The sequence below is a fragment of the Jaculus jaculus genome, chromosome 8, assembly GCF_020740685.1.
Source record: "Jaculus jaculus isolate mJacJac1 chromosome 8, mJacJac1.mat.Y.cur, whole genome shotgun sequence".
NCBI lineage: Eukaryota > Metazoa > Chordata > Mammalia > Rodentia > Dipodidae > Jaculus > Jaculus jaculus.
The window spans coordinates 118462272-118480933 of NC_059109.1; the positions used below are offsets into that span (position 1 = coordinate 118462272).

At 49.9% G+C, this 18662-nt stretch overlaps 1 long non-coding RNA gene, 4 other non-coding genes and 2 pseudogenes across 6 annotated transcripts; all 7 read right to left on the reverse strand.

Moving 5' to 3' along the window:
• Window positions 1-467: 467 nt before the first annotated feature.
• LOC123462693 lies at window positions 468-10918 on the reverse strand. 2 transcript variants are annotated; one of them, XR_006638465.1, is made up of 6 exons: window positions 10781-10918; window positions 10295-10392; window positions 7831-7952; window positions 6510-6648; window positions 3527-3597; window positions 468-1015 (listed from the first exon to the last, which is right to left on the reverse strand). It is a non-coding gene; the product is annotated as an uncharacterized LOC123462693 (long non-coding RNA). The 2 variants fall into 2 exon arrangements; XR_006638464.1 differs by having other exon boundaries at window positions 7805-7952.
• On the reverse strand, window positions 2788-2919 carry LOC123463181. Its single transcript, XR_006638777.1, has one exon. It is a non-coding gene; the product is annotated as a small nucleolar RNA SNORA71 (small nucleolar RNA).
• LOC123463184 lies at window positions 4271-4401 on the reverse strand. The gene has a single exon (XR_006638780.1). It is a non-coding gene; the product is annotated as a small nucleolar RNA SNORA71 (small nucleolar RNA).
• Window positions 7220-7350, reverse strand: LOC123463179. Its single transcript, XR_006638775.1, has one exon. It is a non-coding gene; the product is annotated as a small nucleolar RNA SNORA71 (small nucleolar RNA).
• Window positions 8890-9020, reverse strand: LOC123463186. Its single transcript, XR_006638782.1, has one exon. It is a non-coding gene; the product is annotated as a small nucleolar RNA SNORA71 (small nucleolar RNA).
• A 3596-nt stretch (window positions 10919-14514) lies between the features above and the next one.
• LOC101615195 lies at window positions 14515-15213 on the reverse strand (annotated as a pseudogene).
• Window positions 15214-16598: 1385 nt separating this feature from the next.
• LOC101601657 lies at window positions 16599-18336 on the reverse strand (annotated as a pseudogene).
• Between the last annotated feature and the right edge of the window lie 326 nt (window positions 18337-18662).

Here is an 18662-nt window from a genome sequence, read left to right on the forward strand (position 1 = left end):
CCAAGGAACAAAGTTCATACGATGCACACAAGCCTGGACCATTAGGAAGCCTGACTGAGGACACCTCCAGTTCTGATGGTGGCTACAACCTTCACATTGTAGCAGACACCACGCATGCTACATCCCAGAAAGGCTATGGCTGACCAGACCCAGTTTATCCATTGACTCCCACTTTCTGGCGAACTCCTCAGCCTTCCTGATACTGTACCAACCTTATTCCATACTCCTGGAACCACCACCCTCCCAAAGCCCTGGCATATTTGGTAAAGCCCTCAACTATCCAGAGTCCCAAACATGCGCTGATTACCAGTCTTCACCATACCCCCAACAATAAATAGGCCCAGCCTCTGAGTGTTGTTAACAGGACAAGCTCAAGGTATAACAAGTTTTGTTTTTTTTAATTAATTTATTAGAAAGAGGGAGAGAGGAGAGAGAATGGATACGCCAGGGCTTCTAGCCACTGCAAGAAACTGCAGATGCATGCTCCACTATCTGGCTTACATGGGTCTGGGGGATTGAACCTGGATCCTTAGGCTTCGCAAGCAAGCACCTTAACACCATCTCTGCATCTGCCATCTCTGCAGCCCAGTAACAAGTTTTGACCCTTAATCTCTTTTCCCAGGACTCTTTTCCCAGGACTCGTAGGTTACTACTACTGGTTTAAAAGGCAGACAAGGAGTGCCTGGCTCGCTCAGTTGGTAGAGCATGAGACTCTACCATGAGACAAAACTAGTCCACAGTGAGGTCGCGGGGCCACAGCGAGTAAGTGGTAGTAAGGAAAGCTGCTATAAATGTATAAATTCAAGGGCACTTTTGCTATTACTACGGGGCCCCTCCCAGGGCATAGCCCTCTTGGCCTGGGGGGAAGGGAGATGGAGTGTCAACAGGTGGTAGTCTCCACATGGGACCCCAATTCCTTGACAGAGTGCTCCGGGCAGGCAGCAGCTCCAGCGATGCTTCACATGGTGACCTCACTGTCCACTCTGTCCCGTGGTGCCCATGATATCCAGACAATCTAAAATAAGAGGAGGGTGAGATCAGTGTTTGGTGCTCCGCCTGCAGAAACACAAAACCTGTGGCTGAGCTTCTTGCCACAACTTCTCACTCAGCACATGGAAGGTCGGGCCTGAGAACCTGCACCCAGTACAAGCTCCCAGGTGCTGTTGGGGAACCTGCTTTAGGAACCATGCGTGTTGACTGGATATGGGCTCTGCAGGTTAGGGGAAATTCCAAACCCTATGCCTTCCCAACAGGGGCAGACTCCAAACTCAGATCTTCTTTCAACCAACTCTGGGTCCACAAGTAAACCTGGGAGGGGGAGGAAGCCAATGCCTATTTTGAGTCTCTGGTGCCATCTTCTGGCAAGCTGATGCCACAGGAGAAAGGGTCACCCAACAGCCCCAACCAATAAACTTGTGCTGCTGGTTATACATACCAAATCAGAGACCCCAGGAGCAAGGTAAGCAAACACCTCAGGTGCAGTCCTTCCCAGCAGTTTGCAATCGGGGCAGGAGCTTACTGCCAGCCACTGTGACAGACTACACAGCAACTTTATCAAAAGGACCTGTGTGCATCACCCTTCCCAGCCCCAATCCACCAGCTGTCATCTGTCTGCCCAGCCAAGCACAAATGCAGCTCAATCCTCCAGCAAGCATTTAGTCAAAACTTCAGGATCCATCTGGAGGATCTCACAGCCAGAGAACCCTACTGATCCACAGTACCCCAAACCCAGAGCTTTTACTTACTTACTTATAAATATTGATCTATGTAAGAGAATAGTGTGCCAGGGCCTCCTGCCACTTTGTGCACCTGGCTTTATGTGATTAGGGGACTGAGCCCAGGCTGTCAGGGTTTGCAAGACTTTACTGGCTGTTCCATCTCTCTAGTCCACACTCAGAGCTTTCAATGACCAGGTCTGGGGTATAGAAAACAAGTGTCTTTCCCAAAGGGTCTCTGCGGTCCACTTACTTCCCACACCTGACTGAGCTGAGCAGCTCCAGTACCGGGAGCAGGAAGTACTAATGCCAAAGGGGCAGGCTTGAAGGTCAAGGGAAAGGTTTGGCTTAATACAGAGCAACTAGATACCAGGTATTTCTATGTCTCAGCCTCGTCACCTCCAATCATTGCAACACAGGACTAGAACACAGAACAAGGACGCCAGGCTGAGGCTTGAAGGGAGAAGAGGACTGGAAGTGCCCAGGAGCCCTTGAACCAAGAGCGAAGACAATGGGGCCAGAAACCCTGACTGTACCTCACCACCCACCCCACCCCCCCACCCCACCCCCCCCCCGCAGCACCAGGCCACACTACTACAGCTGCAGCGAGGCACTGTTCGCAGGGTCTCTGATCTCACAGGACCCACCTGGAGGACAGGACAGCAGGCAACAAGGAAGCCTGTCAGCTTCTGGTAGATTAAGCACCCAGGTGTCTCACAAGCATCAGAGAGCAAGCTGGACCAGCATGGGGAGCTGTGAATGACTACACACACAGCCTGTGGACGTGTCTTCTAATACAGCTGCTCCTCACCAGGGGCCAGGCCACTGTGAAATGAGGCATGCGCACTGCCCTCACATCAAAGGATGGGACTCAGTAAGACAGCAACTCAGCTCAGATACAGGAAGGAGTGGCAGAGAAGCTCCCAGAGGGCAACCAAGGAAGGTGACCTTTACTGTGGTTGCAAAACTAACACTCCAAAAAGCTCAGAGGCAAAGTCCTGCTTCCACCTCCCTCCCACAAGACTCCAGGAACACCGCCCAGCACACCAGGCAGCAGGCTGCTGTGAAGATATGTAGGAAAGCACCAGGGTCTGGCAAGGACGGGAGTGGACCTTCCAAACACGGGGAAAGGCTTTCGGAATCCTCTCCCTGCAGTATCAATGACCAGGGCACAGACAGCCCACGATCACTTTCGCATACAGGGGCGGTACCAGGGCCAAGAAAGGAAGGTCCTTGCCAGCAGCTTAGGGAACAGCCAAGCTATAGACAGGGACCAGATCTGGCCTCTAAATGAAGTTAGCAGCTGCCCAATCTAACAATTCTCTGCAAACTTGGGTACGGACAGGAACGTTCTGAAGGGCATGCTAAGGTTTGTTACAATGACTCAGCACATCTAAGGCCGGGACTGAGAACCGGCAACTGTACAAGCTCCCAGGTGGCACTGGCTTTCAGGAGCCAAGACTTGAAAACCATTGCTGACCATCCCACCGAGAGTAAGAGGACAACCAAAATGGGGGCGGGGGTTAATGCTGAGGATTCGTTAGGTCAGGACATACGGACAGTCCCAACAAGTGCCCTCCCTGAGTAAACTACTCAGCTAACTGCGCATCATCCAAATGCAGTCGCCTCCTTTCAATAAGCACTGCAGATCCAAACCCAAGGGACAAATGGCTTCCCCAGGACTTCCAGAACCCAAGGGGAGGCATGTCCCTGCTGACCTAAGTCGGGAAATAAGCATTGGCCATCTCTGCCCTGTGAACTAAAGACCTTGGCACAGCATGGGCTCTCCCAAAAGCACCTAGGATCCATACCTTACATCTTGCTCCAGCCTCTTCTTGAAGACTCTGGCAGCTGAGTACACAGGGAAGCCCAGCGGACAATCCTGCAGGGACAAATCAGTCATCATCTCTTGTAACACAGTCCAGAGGGTCAACAGGAATGAAAGCCCGCCTGTCAGCTGGAACTGAACAAGGCCTCACACCCATCACACAAGCTCTCTATCACACACTACCCCAGCTCCCTAGTTAGATTCTCCGCCTTCCAACTTCACTTGTTTCCTGCTTCGGCACCTGCAAGCCAGGTTTTCTTGGGGAGACCCGAAGGCCAGGATAAGTGGCAGAGGAATGAATGGCTAGGAACAGGAGCTAGTGCCTGACGCAGTTCTTCAAAGGCTATGAGTGCAGACAGGCATCACTGGAAAGTGAGCTCCCCTTCTCTCATCAAAACACATGCGTAGGACTATTAACACACCACAAACCCTACCCCAACCCTGCCTCACACACAGCCCTGCTCGCCCAAGCCCCAAGGTCCTCCTCCTGTTGTCCCCTCTTCTCCAGCCTGTCACTGCTCTCTCCTGAGAGCTTTAGACACCTGCCCAGGCACGCCACCATCAGAAGGAACTTACTGCAAATTGGACAAGAACCCTTGGTACAAGTATTTCCTGGCTTCTGGAAATAGGACAAGAAACTATCAATCCTGGGCATGATGGTCCCTGGTACTGACAGCTTCTAGAAAGTGCTATACTGCTATAAGGTCGGGCAGAAGAGAAACAGGAGTGTGGGAAAGCTTCAGGGTTGGGAGGGCTCACGATGGACCCTCCAAACAGAGAACCCATCTTTCAGCATCCTTTCCCTGCACTACCAATGACCAGGGCACGGGCAGCCTATGATCACTTTCGGATGCAGGGCAGTCAGAAAGGAAGGCAGACCGGTGCCACTGGCATGACCTGAGTCCCGGGGAAGAATCCTGTAGCTGCCATTGACCAGACCACCACGGGGAAACAAAGGGAGATGCATCTGACAAAACCACAGAAAACATGTAAAGCTGGAGATTAGGCTCATGTCTGTCATTTTCATGCACTGTTTTCCACACAAGGAAATGGACATTCAAAACAGGGCAGTCTGCCTTGGCTGGAGTCTGTGAACTGGCTATCAGCACGCTCCCAGGCAGCCTCACCAACGAGAGCAGTGCAAACATGGGCTACAGCAAAGTGCCCACGTCTCTCCCCGGGAGGCTGGGCCTTCAGCACACGCTGCAGTCAGCACTTACATGAGCAGCTCCCACAAAAACCCCAGCCACCGCTCTCCAGGGTGAAGAGGCATGAGTGTGGGTGCTCATTTACCAACATTTACCATCAGGGAAAGAATGAGTTCTAAGTGATGCTGAGGGAGGGAAGAGCGCCTCCAGCAGCCACGTAGACGCTCCAGACCCAACCTCTGCCTTTCCCTTCAGCATCCTCCGCTGCAGAGAAATCTGAGCCAAAAACAACCACACAGCCAGGTGTGGTGGTACATGGAGGCAGAGGTAGATTGCCATGAGGACCCAGGTTCAATTCCTCAGGACCCATGTAAGCCAGATGCACATGGTGGCACATGCATCTGGAATTCATCTGCAGTGGCTAGAAGCCCTGGTGCACCCATTCTCTATCTGCCTCTCTCTCAAACATTTTTTTTAAAAAGGCCAGGTGTGGTGGTGCATGTCTTTAGTCCCAGCACCCGGGAGGCAGAGGTAGGAGGATTATTATGAATCCAAGGCCACCCTGAGACTACATAGTGAATTCTAGGTCAGAATGGACTACAGGGAGACCCTAACTTGAAAACAATAACAACATCAACAACAAAAAAATCTCAAAGAAAGTACAGGGCTGGAGAGATGGCTTAGCACTTAAGGTACAAAGCCAAAGGACCCAGGTTTGATTCCCCAGGACCCATGTTAGCCAGATGCACAAGAAGGCGCACATATCAGTTCGTTTGCAGTGGCTAGAGGCCCTGGCGCACCCATTCTCCCCCTCTCCCTTTCTCTGTCAAATGAATATTTAACGATTAAGTACAGAGCCGGGCATAGTGTTCTCATGCCTTTAATAGACTACATAGTGAATTCTAGGTCAGCCTGGGCCAGAGTGAGACCATACCTCAAAAAAAGGGGGAAAGTACAGGTGGAAGAGATGGTTCAGTGGCTAACAGTGCTTGCCTGCAAGAGCCTACTGGGCTGGGTTCAATTCCCCAGTACCCACATGTTGCAGTCCGGTTCGCATTGCTGTTAGAAATCACCCAACCAAGAGTAGCTTCTGGGAAAAAGAGATTTATTTTGGCTTACAGGCTTGAGGGGAAGCTTCATGATGGCAGGGGAAAACGATGGCATGAGCAGAGAGTGGACATCACCCCCTGGCCAACATAAGATGGACCACAGCAACAGGAGGGTGTACCAAACACTGGCATGGGGAAACTGGCTATAAAGCCCATAAGCCCGCCCCCAACAATACACTCCCTCCAGGAGGCATTAATTCCCAAATATCCATCAGCTGGGAACCTAGCATTCAGAACACCTAAGTTTATGGGGACACCTGAATCAAACCACCACACCACATAAAGCCAGATGCTAAGTGGCACATGCGTCAGGAGTTCACCTGCAGTGGCAGGAGGCCATGGAGTGCCCACTCTTAATTTTTTTTAAAGTGGTCAGGACCAGATGGTGGCAGAGGAGGAACTAAGGACAGGTACGGGCATCTCCAATGCCGGAAAAGCCTCCAGGCAAGCTCGCTCTCGTCTGTGAGTCTCACACAGCTGGAGGCACTGGCCCCAGGTAGAGCCAGGCATGGTTGCACACGAAGGGCTGTATGACCCTCTTCTAACCCTCACCTCCCCAAAACACCAGGGATAAAGAATGGTTTACTGGGTGGGAAGGTATAACAAAGACTTACCTCAGGGTCCTCATCAAATCTCTACACACAGAAGTACACAAACAGTAGCTGTCATCACCTGAGCAGCCAAGAGTTTGAGAGCAGCAGCAGCTCACCTGGAGGGAGCTGACACTCCCCTAGACGCGCCTGACGATTTGCAGTGCCAACTGTCCTCTCTAGGTGCCCAGTTCAAGAGCACGTCGGGGCAGTGACATTCTTGAGTGTGCCGCCTCCCTCACAGCTTCGGGCACAGACCTAGGGAAGGGGAGGCATCAGCGGGAGGCTATGTAAAAGCTGCTTCTATAAATCACTCAACTATATTCTGTGCTCTCTACTACCCCAGTCCTTGCCCCAGGCTGGATGGAAAACCTATCGCCAGAGGGCACCCAAGGCCCAGACCAATAAAAGACTATTTGGTAGAAACAGCAAAACCTCCCTGCAAGCTGCTCACTCAGTATGCACCCCAGTACTGCCCAGGGCAGCGAGTCCAACAGCCTTCCAGCGAGGGGACTGTCCTCTTCTTTATTTGTACCACAGGTAGAGTCCTGACCCTCTGGTAAACACACAGCTAGACACAGAGGAAGCCATTGCCCACAAGACTATGAAAGAGAGCAAGAGACAGACAGGACGAGCAGATATGTGCACTCGCAGTCAAGAGATGCAACGGTTTCCACAGGGTCTACTAGCGCCAAGCGGGTGGCGGAGGGCGTGGACGGAGCCAGGGAAGGCTTCTTCCGTGGGGAGGTGGTCACTACCCAGGTTCCGCACCTCCACCGGAACTGGAGGATGGCAGGTAGCAGGAAGCATCAAGCAGGTGAGGAGACGATGTAGGAAAGCACCAGGGTCTGGCAAGGACAGGAGGGACCTTCCAAACACGGGGAAAGGCTTTCCGCATCCTCTCCCTGCACTATCAATGACCAGGGCACGGGCAGCCCACGATCACTTTCGAATGCAGGGGCTGAAAAGGGAGGCAATGGCCAGATTTTCAGTAGAAATCAAAGAAGCTGCTTTTGACTCGGGGCAGCTGCCACTTCGCGCCTAGAGCTGAAGTGAAGGTGGATGCTTAGAAGACTGCTGAACTGGCAACAGTAATGACGGGCTGGCAGAATTCCCCCCCAAGCTGACCACTGGAAGTACAGCTAGCAGTGGTCGAAATGCTGCCCTCTGTGAACTGCAGCACGTGCTGACTGCCCTTCCTCGGGCACCCAGACCCCAAACAGCCCGGGAGTACACTCTGCAGCAGCCACCATCACGTCCCATGTAAACCTAACACACCCTGGCCAAGGCAGCAAAAGGGGACCCTGAAAGTAAGAAAGGAGGCAAGGCTTCAGTTGCAGGAGACAGGCACTGTACAGCTCTAAGAAAAATAGGACAAATAGGACAACCTGGGAAAAAGCCTTCCTCCTCTCACCTCCACCTGCGCCCCAGACTACACACTTGGAAGAACCTGGCTGCATCCTTGGTGGGACACCAAGTCCTAGGTGGCCAGGAGACACATGTCATCTCACGAGCATGATGGAGACACCTCTTGTGGCTGCCGTGCACTCAAGCCGCTGCTTCTGCAATCAACAATAAGCCCGGGTGAGTCACCCAAACACTACCTGTCCTGGGCAGCACATGGAGAACACCAGACAGAAGATGACTCTGTGAAGTCGGGTGTCAGACCTCGGACAGTCTCGTGTCTCAGTACCATGTCAAGAGCACAGGTAAAGGGTCCGTGTCCCTCCTACCTCAGGGATGGTTCCCGCTCCCCTAGAGATGACTCTGAAGGGTTTCTGCAGCTTATTGGGACTGTTTGCTTTCCGTTCGTGGCATTGTTTGTTTACAGACAGGGTCTTACTCAGGTCCTTTGGGAAGTTCCTCAGCCTGAATCTTAGCTGACTAAGAAGCTGTTTTTTTGTGACCTGGGTGCCTTGGTCTTTACTCTCCAGCTACAGTCTGGGATGGTACAGAAGTGTAACCTCTCCTGGTTGGGGAGGACATGATAGGCATGCATCATGTGCCAAGCATGAATGGGTCGCTGAACCTGGGGACAGGTTACACTGCTTCAGACAGTGGCCCATTTCTGTCACCTGGGAATGATTCTCACTTGGTTGTACTGACTACAAAACCTGTACATTAGTCCCTGGCATCTTGGACAAGGCCCACGTTAAGGGGAACACCTGGTGGCCCAGGTTCAATCCCTCAGCACCCATGTAAAGCTGGATGCAAAGAGGCACCTGTGTGGCATATGTGTGTCCATTCACACATGGTCTTCACAACATGCCACAATGCTGAGCCTATTACAACAACGGATTTCTTGTCTTTCATTCCCTGTACAGGGTAAATCAGAAGTCAAGACTCAGTGCCCTTAAGGTCCCAGTACAATGAGGCAAAGAGACAAATCAACCCACTGATCCAGGCCATGTGTATAGAGGTGGGAATAGGGTGATCCCCACCCTCCTGGAAAGCTCTCAGAACCCCGGTAACCCTTATAAGTAAATGGCAAGGGCAAGATGTGGGAAAGCCCCGGAGTCCAGCAGGGACAGTTGTGAGCCTCCAAACGGGGAAAATTTTTTCAGCATTACCCTCCCTGCACTATCAATGGCCAAAGCACAGGCAGCCCATGACCACTTTTGGATGCAGGGCAGCCAAAAGCTCCACCTCAGCCGTTAGCTCCCACTGATCGCCCAAGGAGGGGAAGCGACTGGCCAAGTGTGGGGATTTTGACAGCACTCCACTTCAAGAGCCTACCTACCTCTACCCAGGCAGTAACGCAAGATCATCAACCTCTGGTTAAAAAGATAAATTGGGGCTGGAGAGACGACTTAGCAGTTAAAGTGCTTGTCTGCAGACCCAGGTTCAACTCTCCAGATCACAACTATGCCAGAAGCACGTGTCTGAAGTTCAACTCTCATAAAAAAAAAATAAATAAATAAATTACAGGGCTGGAGAGATGGCTTAGCGGTTAAGTGCTTCCTGTGAAGCCTAAGGACCCCGGTTCGAGGCTCTATTTCCCAGGACCCACGTTAGCCACATGCACAAGGGGGCGCACCTGGAGTTGGTTTACAGCAGCTGGAGGCCCTGGTGTGCCCATTCTCTCTCCATCTGCCTTTCTCTCTGTCACTCTCAAATAAATAAACAAAAAAATTATTTTAAAAAATACAAAAGGGTTGGAGAGATGGCTTAGCGGTTAAGGCGCTTGCCTGTGAAGCCTAAGGACCCAGGTTCAATTCTCCAGGTCCCACATTAGGCAAATGCACATAGTGGTCCATGCACCAGAATTTATTTGCAGTGGCTAGAGGCCCTGGTGCACCCATTCATTCATTCTCTTTCTCTCCCCCCCATACCTAAAATAAATAAAATTTTAAAAAATACTAAGAAAACAAGAAAGAAATTGCTTCATTCACACCACAAATACCGCTAGCTACCTTGTGGCCAGGCACTCGGTTCATAACAAGACAGGGTATCTGTCCTCTTCCAGCCTTTTCAGCTTTCCTACCTCACAAAAAGTAAAGTTCGGTGCTGGAGAGATGGCTCGGTAGTTAAAAGCACTTGCCTGCAATGCCTAAGGACCTAGGTTCGAGTCCCAAGTACTCACATAAAGCCGAGTGAACAAAGCGCTGTGTGCATCTGGAGCGTGGCAGGCCCATATGCTCTTTCCTTGCAAATAAGTGATTTTTTTTTTAAGTTAAGTTCAGGGAAAGAAGGGACTCTGCCACCTCTAACATCAGGTCTTTCTTTCTGGTCCCCAAGCTCAGCCTCTTAAGTGCCCCACCAGCCTTCCCCCTGCATAGGGGCTTTGCCATACTGTTCTCGGAACCTCGTTAAAATTCCCTCCACACCCAACCTCTGCTGGTGTCCCCAGCAAGGTCTTTCTGGGGCAACTCGCTTCAAGATGCTTCAGGGAAGCACGACTTACCGGGAGACCACCCTCCAAAGGAGTGCGGAGAGGAGGGGCTGACGGCTGCAACATGCCCATCCAGGAGCTTCCATCGGTTTCCGGGAGAGCCGCGGGACCTGCGGGAAAGCACAGGGGACTTTCAGTGCAAGGCCGTGCCCCCAAGAACCGGGAGCAGCCAACAGATGTGCAAAAATGAAGGTTTTTAGCTCTCGCCACGGAAGATGCTGAGGGGAACATGGGCCATGGGCCTAGGAGTCGACACAGCCACTGCCTGCGGTCAGGAGACGAGCGACTTTGGATGCCCAGCCGGAGGCCAAGGACCGGGGTGTGAAAACCACAGACCTCGGCGGCCGCTCCCGGCCAGCAGCGAATAAAGGCAGCTGCCCACCGAAAGCATCTTCCCCAAGACACGCGAGCCCCGGGAGGCCCTAGGCACGCAGGGATACCGGAGCGGCTTCCCCAAATGGAGGGAACGGCGCGGCCCACGCGCCACGGCCCATCTACCTTTACGCAGAGACCAGACACCTCCACAACAAGTCGGATGTCTGCAGATTCAAGAACGATGGCAGGGGACCTTACGGAACAGCCACGCGACAGGAAACTTAGCTTCCGAAGCGCGCCGCTGGCGGAAGTACTGCTGATAGCGCCAAGTCTGCCTAGAGCGGCACTTCCGCCGCGAGAGACATGTGCGAAAGGCCTACAGCGCCCCCTGTAGGACAGGTGGTCAACATAGGCCTGGAAGGCTTCAGCTAATTTTTTTCCCTTTTAAAGGATAGATTTATCAATAAAATATTACATACCTTTAATACTCTGGTACAATACTTCATACACTGCGGGGAAAATAAGTGTAGGTCTAGTCAGATTCACAAAGGATCCTTTTCCATTATTAAAATAGGGTCACAATCAGATCACAAATAAACAGGCAAATTATTAATCACATGATTTGAGACTTAGGATGAAAACTTATAAAAATTAGTTTGCTATATGGCAAAGTTATAGACACACTAAAACCAACTTCTCCATGTTTTCACCCATTGTGGAAAAGGAAGAAACTCTTTAGTGTTGCAAGGTACAGCAAACAATATTTGGGAACTTTCTTTTCAAAAGGAAGAAGAGAAAAGATTTCAACAAAATTACAATTTAAAACAGATCCCAAGAAAGGAATCTTAAAGTGAGGATGGCCATGTGCTTTCTGTGTGAAACCTTACCCACAAGGGGAAGGGAGCCACTGCACTGGGCTTAGATTTCTGCCTACAGTCTAGGTTTTCCTTATGATCACTAATCTACGACAAAACACATCACAGGAGCAGAGCTTTCCACAGTCCCCTGATGTGGGAAAAGACAGAAAAGAGGACTTGCATAAGTTCTTAAATCTAAATTTAAAAAAAAACACTTAAAGATAATTATGACCATTTTCTTAAGCTACTGGGCTCTGTGACACATGCACTGATACCAAGCAAGTGCTACATGTAGTTCTGGCTCCATGTAGTCATTGTTTGGAAAGTCACTGATCGCAATGGAACAGATACCTTGAGTTTCAGGAGGGCCACACACTGCATGTGAGGGGCCTTTTTATTAAAAAAAAAAAAACTATTAAGATCCCCCAATACCAGATAATGTTCCAGATAAGTTTCTTTACCCCAAATTTAAAATCCTATGTTTCTAAGTGAAACACTCAGCCAGCTGTGGCATTTTGTACAGATTCCATGTCCACCAACCAAAGTGGACTGTGTCATGCCCCTGTCTCCAGGTAACCTCATCTACTGACTTTCTGGGCCTACGCCCTTTGGCTTCCTCATGAACCACCTCTCTGGAACCTTCATTTCCACTATTGTTTCAAAGCCACACATCCAGCACCACCGTCTTTCCAGCTCCTGCACACAGTACACCCGCCTGAGAACTCGTGATCACCTTCTGCCAACACATGCCAGAGCTTCGTGACCTGGGTCCGTGGGTGTCTTGTCCTGGCATCAGTGTCCATGTCAGCGTGACAGCTGCCTGGCTTTGGGAAGAGAATCTAAACGAAAGCAATGTGCGGTAAGGAGCAAGTCTGGCCGAGGTCAGGTATTTCTGCTTCAAGATCTTAGCTTTAGCAAACATTACTGCCACAGATATATCTGTACGAGCAAAACTTTGTATGCTGGTGATGGACTTTGTCCTCAAAGTCCAGAGTCAAACCATTACCAAACAACCCGGAAGCAATTCAAGGTGACAATGTGGGAGAAACAACAGGATTCAAGATCCTGGCTGCAAACTGAACCAGAATGTCCTTCACTCCAGGCTTGACAAGATAGTAATAGTCATTACGGCACCTGCAGGCCACCCCGTGCTCTGAAGCAAGAAGGGAGCAGAAAGCAACATGCACTGTATGTGAAAATGGCAGCTACTGTGCTCCCCAAACTCCCTCAGGGTTCCCAGGCACTGGGAGACCTTGGAAAGGAACTACTGCCAGGGTGGCATGCAGGCTTTCCTGTTGGGAGTCAAAGCAAAAGAATGTGAGGAGACTCACAAAATGGCCTCGGCATTCCACTGTGGCCACAGGTCAGCTCAGGATGCACTCACTATTAACTCAGCGATGAGCGCCATGCAAGGCATTGGCCCACAGGCAGAGGGATGTCTCGGGGAAGGTGCTTAGGGCAGAACATCAGCAAATCCTACCGTGTGGGAAGAGAAGTGGGCAGCCTGGGCTGACAGGAAGCCTGGTTAAGATGCCACTCCTCACTGTGGCTGACTGCCTTTTCATCTTCATCAGTGGGTGTCTCAAGATCAGCTTCCAAATGCTCTGTCCACTAAACTCATCCACCCTTACAGCCCCTCTTCCCTCCCTGGTGATGACGGTTTTGGTGAAACTGGCTCAGAAGCGTCCAGTGCATTTCTCACCTGACCACAGCTCTGGCTCACCAGGTCACAGCAGCCTTGGCCCTGGCTAATGACAGCATGGTTCTGACACTCCCACTGGACCCCACAGGCCGGCACAAAACTTCTATCAGCACCAGCCACTGAAGAAGCTGCAGCAGATCTGAGCCTGAGTCTGAGGCCTGGTCACTTCTGCCCCTGAGCCCCAGGGTGCCAAATAAGTGGCCCTCTCCACCCTGTTGGGGAGGCCATGCAGCAACCTCAGGGATGCCACCCCAAGACAAAAGTCCAGTGTCTTAGCTACCCAATCAACCTCATGAGAGACCCTACAGGACAGTAGAGCTCAAATGAGCCAGCTCAGACTAAAGAGAGAGTGGGAGTCAGCAGCATGCAAGAACCTCTCAGTGCCCAGATGCTTCTCTACACAAGACAATTTCCCCAATGCAAAGCAAGGGTCACTGCTCTCCCAGCCCGGCCTTCATTGTCAGCAGCTGAATGGTAACTGGTCAGCTGCTAAAAGAAAAACATTCTTCTCCTCATCCACAAATTCCCATGACTTTTTTTTTTTTTTTGGTTTATGCAACTTTATTGAAGAAAAATAAATCAATTACTAGCAGAGCTATTAGTTGGTCACTCATCCATTAACAACTTGTATCATGTATTCAGTGCTATATTAAACAGTGTATTGGAAGATAGGTTAACTAATAGCTCCAAGCCTCGTAACAATTTTAAATGTGAACTACAAAATGTCTTGAGACCCTATTTTGGAATACAAAGGGTGTTTGACTTCCAATTTCCATTCTCTGTAGAACAAGAACAGGTCATTCCTTTATTGACATGCATAAGATACATCACATTTTCTGTTCTGTTGATGCTATAAATTCATTACCAATTCCCAAGACACATCAGTTATGAGCATAAAGTATATCATGTAACCTCAAATCTCTAACAGTGGAAGGCTTAAAAACAAGAATGGATGCTGCAAGAATGTTGCCTTTGATGTGACAGCATCCATCTCCCTCCCCCTCAGATGACTTCTTCAGCATGTTAGAGCAGTGAGGAATGGTTTAGTCTCATAACCAAGTTAGAGTGAAGACATTGGCCACATAATACACATGCTCCATTGTTTAAAAAATTTCTGAATCTTGGGCAACTGTTCTCTTGTGACTACTTTACAGTTTCTAAAAGCAGTTATTGTCCAAAGCTGGAAGAACTTGTCTTCTCAGATGAGCATGTGAATAAGTGGAGTGAGGTCAACAAAAAATAAAATTAAAAAAGGTGAGGTCTGATAGGGGAGCAGCCGGATAAGAAAATCAAAAAAGGAACCATCATTTAAAGTTTATTCCAGCTCTAATGCAGGTCATTCTGACTTTAAGGCAGCATCACATGGCCTACTTCTGAGTCCATTCCCAAGATACTCTGTTGTACTTATCTCTGTCTGTTTTATAGATCTCTGGCATGAGGGGATCGTCTGGGTTTGGTCACATAGCAGTGAAGAAATGGATAAAAGAACTTTAAAAATAGTTGAAGCAGGGCTGGAGAGATGGCTTAGCGGTTAAGCGCTTGCCTGTGAAGCCTAAGGACCCCGGTTCGAGGCTCGGTTCCCCAGGCCCCACGTTAGCCAGATGCACAAGGGGGCGCACGCGTCTGGAGTTCGTTTGCAGAGGCTGGAAGCCCTGGCGCGCCCATTCTCTCTCTCTTCCTCTATCTGTCTTTCTCTCTGTGTCTGTCGCTCTCAAATAAATAAATAAATAAATAAATAATTTAAAAAAAATTCTTCAAAAAAAAATAGTTGAAGCAGGAGACCACTGTGATCTTAGAATATCAAGAGAAATGCTGCCATTACTGTTAGTATTTGGATGATAAATTGTTGTACATGCAGCCTTAGGTGGTTTGAAGGGGTAGTCTGTAGGAAAATGAATTGTCAAAAAGAATACACCGCCTTGAGATGGGCTGTCATTAGGTCTCATAATTGTGGCTTGCCAATGAAATGTATCATCCCCAACTGGCCCTGCAGAACATTGTGCTGGAGGGTCACTGGCCAAATCACTAAGTTCCTTATTAATCCGGTTCAGCACCATAGTCTGTGCTTCTCGCCTGGGTCCTCACTGTCTTGACATGTGCTCAAAGGTCCGGCCAAAACTCTTGATTATTCAAGCGAAGAGGAAGGACTGTCTTTTTGTCTCACAGCGGCTCTGCCAGACACAGGCGCAGAGGGCCAGCACCTCCCTCGAGCTGCGGCCTCCTCCCCGCAGCAGCTGGTGCCTCCCCCTCCCATGATTTTTAATGGCAATGCAAAGATAGTTGACTTCTGACCATCTCAGGCACTGGCTGGCTGATCATTTAGCCACCAAAGTGAACCATCCACTACTGCATGAGTCTGGACGAATTATCAATGCTCATCTGATGAGAATCTGAACCCACAATGCCACTCTTGACAGGTGGGACTGTGAGGGGCTGGTGAGGTCCTGGGGGCTCGGCCCTGATGAATGGATCACATTGTTACCATGGGAGTGGGTCTGCTTCAAAAGTAAGGCTAGCTCTCTCTTGCTCTCGAGCCTGGTGACACTTTCTGTGGAGTGATGGCACAGCAAGAAGGTCCACATTGAGTCTAGCCTCTCCATCTTGGACTCCTAGGCCCTGGAACTGAATTTAAAAATAAAAATCTGTTCCTAATAAATGAGCCCGTCTGGGGCATTGTGTGCAGCCACACGAGACAGACAAGCAATGGTGAAGGAAGCTGAACTCACTTCTCAAGAGGTCATTAAATAGTTTTCCCAAATCATTTCTTCTTACAAATGTCCCATGATCCCGCAGAATAAAATAAAATCAGTTAAGGTTATAAAAAGAAAAGGAAGGGGGAAGAAAACTGCCTCGAGTGGAATTTGAATCCCATAATGTGTAAAATATAGAGCACAATTTAATTGCTTCCTCCATCGAAACAAATGTATAAAATCTAACACTGTCTATGTCGTAGAGCTGATATCTTTTTATCTGAGGAAATGAAGTGCCGAGTACAGTGGTCTTTAAATGCTTTCAAATTCTACTTATCAAAAGGAAGTCAGCCACAAATCACGCCTTCGAAGTCCAGATTCACTTTTCTTTTTTTTTTTTTTAAATAGGATGTAGTGGAATTTTTTGTTGTTCATTTTTATTTATTTATTTGAGAGTGACAGAGAGAGAGAGAAAGAGGCAGATAGAAAGAAAGAGAATGGGCGTGCCAGCACCTCCAGCCACTGCAAACGAACGCCAGATGCGTGCGCCCCCTTGTGCATCTGGTTAACGTGGGTCCTTGGTAATCAAGCCTGGAACCGAGGTCCTTAGGCTTCACAGGCAAGCACTTAACCGCTAAGCCATCTCTCCAGCCCCAGATTCATTTTTCACTTAAACTTCCTTGTGTCTGCTCTTGACCTTTCCAGGAAGGGTGTGAAAGTTCCCATCTACAGTGTGCTGAGGTCCGGTTTCCTCATCTGAAGATCTGCTGCTCCATCAGATCCACATTCTCATAGACTCTTGCACTGTCTTCCCTCATTTCCGCACAGGGTGGCGTTGGGGTGCAAGGTGCCAGGGGACTCTGATGGCCACTTGTCTGCTCCGTGAGGGAATACTTAATATTGGTATATTCGCGTCCTTTCCTCTTGCTTTTCTGCTCCTCCTCGATCCTGCGCTGCATTCTCAATATAGTGCTGGCCAGCTCTGTAGATGAACCAGTGCTGTGCTTCCGTCTGAACCATCCCTGACCTCTGGGACCGCACCATCGGAATGGTTTTGGCAACGTCAATGTCACAGTCAACACCTTTCTCTCGGATGATGTCCATAAGAATATCGATCGCGATGAATGTCCCTGTCGGGCCAATTCCAGCACTGCAATGAGCCACGACAGGACCTGCATCCACGATGCTCTCCTGCTCGGGGTGACCTCCCCCAGGAAGTCCAGCACACCCCCGGGGGGTTACAGGGTACTCCGTGGTCCGGCCAGGTCTGAGAGTGGTACTGCCAGACTGTTCTCTCCATATGCCCTTGTCCAATCTTGGAAAGCTTCAGTTCTCATAAAGTGTAGTCATGAGCAGCACTTTCTTTGACGTTCCTAACACGCATACTCTTCGGGCCAGTACTTGACACATTTGCTCTTTCCTCTTTCCCCTTCCTTGGTTGTCATGACAATGACACGGGAGTTTTCTTGGAACACCCTCCGCCAGAAGTCATTCGCTGTGTTTTGCAAGCAGCCTTGAGTGGGGATGTAACTCTTGTGGGCTTTGAATCGTTGCCAATGCTTTCGAATTCGGGCATGATGATGTTTGCATTGATATAATCGGAAACTGGCTCCTTGGGATCTCCATCATGTAGGACGACCCTGGTGTGATCAAAGGGCAGGATGTTGTTATATCTGCTTTTGTTTTTATTTTTCTTGCCTCTGACCTCCTTTTCAACTGTAGAGAAGTTTGCATTCCTGCTGTTGTAGTGTCTCAATTTCTCCCCAAAAGCCTTGCTTGACTTTATCTGTGGTCTCAGCAAATTTGCTTAACTCGAACCCGGCTTTCTACTTCAGCAGCATTAACACAAGTCGTATTGAGGGGCTGCTTGAGTTGTAGTACTGCGCCCAACGTTTCCACCATAGGATTTTCTTGTAACACTCCACCAAATCTGTCAAGAAATCAAACTGTTCTCCTCCAGCAACGTTGTGCTTCAGTTCCTGGCAGCAAATCATGACATGGGCCACTCTGGACTGGCCATCATTGCCCTCCCCCTTGGCATCACCAGTGCAGACAGAGAGAACAAAATCTCCAGGATGGCTCTGGCTCTCATGGACAGGAAAGCTGCCATATTTCCCCTTCTCGGTGAGGAGTTTCTCGGCTTCCTTTCCAGACAGGTGACCGTGGAACCACCGTTCTGAGGTAGTATCTGCACAGTTCAGTGGGTATCTGAGCTCAGTAACATCTCCGTTCTTCTCTTGCAATTGCCCGCGGTGCTCCATGTAATACTGGACCAACTCAGCCAGGGTCACCAGTGTTCTGAATCTTGATGTGAGTGACAGCTCCATTTCTTCTAACAGACAGGGCGAAGTCTCTAGGGTTGCTGTTACTGGGTCTGGCCAAAAAACTGCCATCGACTCCTCTTGTCAATAACTAGGTTCTCTGCCTCCACACCAGTGATGTTTGGGTGAAACCATCTCCGCGACGTCATGTTCCTCCTGCCCTCCGCGGACCTCCCCGACTGAACGGCTCTTTGCTGACGCTCTGCTGGGCCATCACATCGGGCTGGCCCCGAGGGAGGCCCACTGGGGCAGCTGGCCACGCACAGACCCCCTCCAGGCCTGGAAATCCCTGACTCTGTGTAGCCACCCCTCAGCCAGGTTTCCTCTGCCTCCTCCCTTCAGCTGATTTTTTTTTTTAACTTTCTGGTTTTTCGAGGTAGGGTCTCACTCTGGTCCAGGCTGACCTGGAATTCATGATGTAGTCTCAGGGTGGCCTCCAACTCACAGCGATCCTCCTACCTCTGCCTCCCCAAGTGCTGGGATTAAAGGCGTGCA